Genomic DNA, 6509 nt, shown 5'->3' on the forward strand with positions numbered 1-6509 from the left:
GCCGATCGGTGTCCTGCAGCGGTCAGCATAGCGATAGCTGTACTTACAGGTGTCCGTGGCTCTGACCCGTGTCCTGGCGGATGTCCGGTGGCGTGGCCCTTTGTATCCCTAGCCATGGGGACGTGGCACAGGGGTAGGTGTGATGGTTGCTCCTCACTGTGTAGCTGTGCAGAGGTTGAACTCAGGCAGGATAGAATGATAGTGCTGTGTATAATACACTGATCTGTGTGGCAGTGCTGCTGCTCTGTGTAGCTGTATAAGGCCTCTGCCAGGCTCTTCGCTTGTGTGCTGAGGCGCAGGGAAAGCGGGTGCTTTCCCTGGCCTTGCGGTTGCTTGCCCTGCGCGCCGTCAGGGGGCGGGTCAGTGACGTCACGGAGCTGGTTCGCCCTCATTGGGAGAACCGCTCACGCGACCGGCCCTTCGCTCCGGCAAGCACGTGAATTTAAAAATCTGGTAAGACCTACGCTTCCGCGCGCTTGCGGAAGCGTAGGCGAGCCCCTACTAAAGCCGCTCTAATTGCGGCTGTAGGGGCTCAGTGCCAAGCATGAGCGAGCTTCAGCGAGCAAGCGCTTACCATGGACGAGGCCTACGGCCTGGGACATAGTGATTTTATGCGGGCGGAGGCGCGCTGAGGCTCAGGGAAAGCGGTGCTTTCCCTGGCCTTACACAGCGCGCCGTCTGGGGGCGGGCCAATGACGTCACGGAGCTGGTTCGCCCTCATTGGGTGAACCGCTCACGTGACCGGCCCTACGCTCCAGCAAGCAGGAAAATCTGAAACCTCCGTGAGACACACGCTTCCCCAAGCGTGCGGACGCGTGCGCGAGCCCCTGCTAAGGCCGCTCTCATTGCGGCTGCAGGGGCTCAGTGCCGAGCAGCAGCACGGGCTGACCATGTCCGAGGCCTGAAGCTGTTTGCGTTGTGTAACCCTTAAAGCTATACTGCCGTTTCTGATCTTCCAGAAAGCTGTATTACTGCAGCTTGCCTCCCAGCAGTATAGCTGTAGAAGCTGAAGCCTTCTGTGCTGAATCCCAGAGCACAAGGTATCCTTTTTACTATTCTGGACCCAGGCTCATATGTAGCATGTGAGTAAGTCCATGTAGCTTAACTCATCCCCTTTTAAAGCACACCACGTCCTATTTTCTTCAACTTTGAATGGAGTTAACAGAAATATTAAAGTTCTAGATGTGGATTGTGCTAGCAGATTTCTCTTGTCAGGAGAATAACATATGAGAGGAAGGTGTTCAGCTATGGGGGGTGCTTCTGAGGGGAAGGTAAAAAGGATTTCCTTTTCTGAGGGAGCCGGGTCAACTCACTTTGGCTGCTTGTTGGCAAGAAAGAGCAAACTTTCCTGTCAGATAGGAACAGGCTAAGGGGCATAATAATGTGCAGATAAAGCAGGGGGAGAGAGCTAAACCAATCTACTGTGAGCCTTGGGTGGTTGCCAGGGCAACTGACTAGAGGCTGTGTGAAAGGGAGTACTTGTAACAACTATGTTGCAACGTACACAGCTCTGGCTGCTTCAGAGCAGGGAAAACATGTCACTTTAGCAGGGGGGGGGGGGAGGGGGCTGGCTGCCTGAGAGCAGGAAAAATACAGAGACATAAACAATCCTGTTCCAGGACAGTATTCACGCCCTGGGTGGTTCATTTTTAGATTGAATAGGAGGCGAAAATTTGAAGTTGTTGGAAACCAAACATTTTAAATTAAACTTTTAAGATTGTAAAACTACATTCAAAATTATAAGTAGTATAAAAATAAAAAAGGTGTCAACTGTAATGCAGAACTATACTAGACATGTACTGCACCATTCAATACTTCTAGTGACTTATTTGACACTTTTTTTTATGTAAATATTTCTGAGAAAGCATGTAATTTTATTGTCTCAAAAGCTAAAGCTGCCCTCAAGTAGCTAGTTATTCCTATGTAAGAATGGTACATGTATCAGCTTCAAAACTGCTCAAAGTGGTAAACAGATTTCTTTATGCAAGGTTTATTCTCGGAGATACCAAGGAAATAGAAGATGCACTTTCCTGTCACAAGCTATCCCATAGCATATTGTCTTTTTTGAGAGACAAGTGCCTTCTCCTGGATGAGACATTCAGAAGGATGGATGTAGACCTGTTTGCCGCCACCAGCACAAATTTAGAGGTTTGTGTTACAGGTCTAGACCAAAGGAACATGAAAAATGTATATAGTACTGTTCTGATACATGAACCTGTAACTTCCATATGACTTCCCCCCTCTTTCAATTCTCTCAAGGGTCTTGGGGGGGGGGGGAGGGAGGGGGGAGAAATCAGACCCGAATAGGTTAAAGCTATGGAACTGATATACCCAGGTTGGTCCCCAAGCTGTGGTTCTCCTTGATTTGCATTCTCACCAAAGGCCTGACTTCAATTTAGATAAGTTAGGAGACATATTTATCATGACACTCAGGAGCTGAAGCAGCAGGTTATTGTATTGATTGCAGAGCTCTGGGTGATCCCTCTTGCAGGAGAAGTGACACATCAGACAATCACAATGGCATCTATTTTATATGCAAAAAGCATTGCCAAAATGTCAAGTGACTAAAAGCAAGATTATTACGTTTTTTTATAAGGTCTTTTGTGCTCTAGTTTGATTCTGTCCAAGTGCTCACTGGCCACGGGCTAATTACTTTCGGGACAGTGGACCTCTTACAGCAGGCCTGCCCAACTCGTAAAGTGAGAAGGGCCGAACTGCTCCAAAAATTTGGGCCGCACGGGTTAAATCATCATCATCATCATCATCATCTCTCCTCCAGCACCTCTCATCATCATCATCATCATCATCCTCATATCTCCCTCAGAACCCCTCACTATCAATCTTTACGATACTCCCCATCTATCTCTCATACCACCATCTCCCCCTCACCCACACAATACCCCCCTCCACATCAAACACACAATACCCCCCTCCACATCCCCCCAGCCCATTCCATGTCAGCATCCCCCCCACAAGTCAGCATCCCCCCCCACAAGTCAGCATCCCCCCCCATGTCTCTCTTCCCTCAATATGACTCTCTCCCCCTCCCCTTAATGACACTCTCTCCCCCTCCCCTCAATATGACACTCTTTCCCCCTCCCCTCAATATGACACTCTTTCCCCCTCCCCTCAATATGACACTCTTTCCCCCTCCCCTCAATATGACACTCTCCCCCCCCTGCAACTCACATCACACCCTCCCCCTGCAACTCGCATCACTCTCACCCTCCCCCTGCACCTCACATCACTTTCCCCCCCCCCCTGCACCTCACATCACTTCCCCCCCCTGCACCTCACATCACTTCCCCCCCCCTGCACCTCACATCACTTCCCCCCCTGCCCCTCACATCACTCCCCCACCCTGCACCTCACATCACTCCCCCCCCTGCACCTCACATCACTTCCCCCCCCCCTGCCTCTCACATGTCAGCAGCCCACCCCCCTCACATGTCAGCAGCCCACCCCCCTCACATGTCAGCAGCCCCCCCTCACATGTCAGCAGCCCACCCCCTCCTCACATGTCAGCAGCCCACCCACCCCTCACATGTCAGCAGCCCACCCACCCCTCACATGTCAGCAGCCCACCCACCCCTCACATGTCAGCAGCCCACCCCCCCCCCTCACATGTCAGCAGCCCACCCCCCCACAGCCCGTTTTTCACACCCACCCCCCACCAGCCCGTTTTTCACACCCACCCCCCACCAGCCTGTTTTTCACCCCCACCCCCCACCAGCCCGTTTTTCACACCCACCCCCCACCAGCCCGTTTTTCACACCCACCCCCCACCAGCCCGTTTTTCACACCCACCCCCCACCAGCCCGTTTTTCACACCCACCCCCCACCAGCCCGTTTTACACACCCACCCCCCACCAGCCCGTTTTACACACTCATACACACACACACACTCTCCCCCCCTGCAACTCACATCACACCCTCCCCCTGCAACTCACATCACTCTCACCCTCCCCCTGCACCTCACATCACTTTCCCCCCCCCCTGCACCTCACATCACTTTCCCCCCCCCTGCACCTCACATCACTTCCCCCCCCCTGCACCTCACATCACTTCCCCCCCTGCCCCTCACATCACTCCCCCACCCTGCACCTCACATCACTCCCCCCCCTGCACCTCACATCACTTCCCCCACCCCTGCCTCTCACATGTCAGCAGCCCACCTCCCCTCACATGTCAGCAGCCCACCCCCCCTCACATGTCAGCAGCCCACCCCCCCTCACATGTCAGCAGCCCACCCCCCCTCACATGTCAGCAGCCCACCCCCCCTCACATGTCAGCAGCCCACCCCCCCTCACATGTCAGCAGCCCACCCCCCCTTCACATGTCAGCAGCCCACCCCCCCTTCACATGTCAGCAGCCCACCCCCCTCGCATGTCAGCAGCCCACCCCCCTCGCATGTCAGCAGCCCACCCCCTCCTCGCATGTCAGCAGCCCACCCCCTCCTCGCATGTCAGCAGCCCACCCCCTCCTCGCATGTCAGCAGCCCACCCCCTCCTCGCATGTCAGCAGCCCACCCCCTCCTCGCATGTCAGCAGCCCACCCCCTCCTCGCATGTCAGCAGCCCACCCCCTCCTCACATGTCAGCAGCCCACCCCCTCCTCACATGTCAGCAGCCCACCCCCTCCTCACATGTCAGCAGCCCACCCCCTCCTCACATGTCAGCAGCCCACCCCCTCCTCACATGTCAGCAGCCCACCCCCTCCTCACATGTCAGCAGCCCACCCCCTCCTCACATGTCAGCAGCCCACCCCCTCCTCACATGTCAGCAGCCCACCCCCCTCACATGTCAGCAGCCCACCCACCCCTCACATGTCAGCAGCCCACCCACCCCTCACATGTCAGCAGCCCACCCACCCCTCACATGTCAGCAGCCCACCCACCCCTCACATGTCAGCAGCCCACCCACCCCTCACATGTCAGCAGCCCACCCACCCCTCACATGTCAGCAGCCCACCCACCCCTCACATGTCAGCAGCCCACCCCCCTCACATGTCAGCAGCCCACCCCCCCACAGCCCGTTTTTCACACCCACCCCCCACCAGCCCGTTTTTCACACCCACCCCCCACCAGCCCGTTTTTCACACCCACCCCCCACCAGCCTGTTTTTCACCCCCACCCCCCACCAGCCCGTTTTTCACACCCACCCCCCACCAGCCCGTTTTTCACCCCCACCCCCCACCAGCCCGTTTTTCACCCCCACCCCCCACCAGCCCGTTTTTCACACCCACCCCCCACCAGCCCGTTTTACACACCCACCCCCCACCAGCCCGTTTTACACACTCATACACACACACACACACACACACTCTCCCCCCCTGCAACTCACATCACACCCTCCCCCTGCAACTCACATCACTCTCACCCTCCCCCTGCACCTCACATCACTTCCCCCCCCCCCTGCACCTCACATCACTTTCCCCCCCCCTGCACCTCACATCACTTCCCCCCCCTGCACCTCACATCACTTCCCCCCCTGCCCCTCACATCACTCCCCCACCCTGCACCTCACATCACTCCCCCCCCTGCACCTCACATCACTTCCCCCACCCCTGCCTCTCACATGTCAGCAGCCCACCTCCCCTCACATGTCAGCAGCCCACCCCCCCTCACATGTCAGCAGCCCACCCCCCCTCACATGTCAGCAGCCCACCCCCCCTCACATGTCAGCAGCCCACCCACCCCTCACATGTCAGCAGCCCACCCACCCCTCACATGTCAGCAGCCCACCCCCCTCACATGTCAGCAGCCCACCCCCCCCCTCACATGTCAGCAGCCCACCCCCCCACAGGCCGTTTTTCACCCCCACCCCCCACCAGCCCGTTTTTCACACCCACCCCCCACCAGCCCGTTTTTCACACCCACCCCCCACCAGCCCGTTTTACACACCCACCCCCCACCAGCCCGTTTTACACACACACACACACACACACACACACACACACACACACACACACACACACACACACACACACACACACCTCTCTTAGATCAGCTCAGCCCATCCTCTCCTCCCCGGTACTAAGCCCCGCCCCCGGCATCCTGCTATTGAAGAAAAAAATACTCACTGCATCCTCCTCATGCTGCTGCTGCCCCCGCGCACCGCAAAACCGGGGCGGGGAGGGGGCTGGGAGGGAGAGGCAGGGGGCTGAGAGGGAGGGAGGAGGGATGAATTGCCGCCATTTTTTTAAACTTTTTTATTTTTTTAAATTTATTTAATTAACTGGCGCCCGGCTAGAGTCATCGCGGGCCGCACAGAGAGGCCAGACGGGCCGCATGCGGCCCGCGGGCCGTATGTTGTGCAGCCCTGTCTTACAGGATCTCCCACAGTCCACATGGATAGGAGCACATCTGGGAGTTTAGCAGAACAGCCCCTTCCATTGTTTAACATTTTATTAACTCCATTACTAAACCAACGTATGATGTGATCATTCAGGTCTTGGTTTAGTTACAGGGAAGCACAAACACCACTAGAGCTTACTTTAGAGGTACTTCTA

The sequence above is a fragment of the Ascaphus truei genome, chromosome 1, assembly GCF_040206685.1.
Source record: "Ascaphus truei isolate aAscTru1 chromosome 1, aAscTru1.hap1, whole genome shotgun sequence".
NCBI classification, from domain to species: Eukaryota; Metazoa; Chordata; class Amphibia; order Anura; family Ascaphidae; genus Ascaphus; species Ascaphus truei.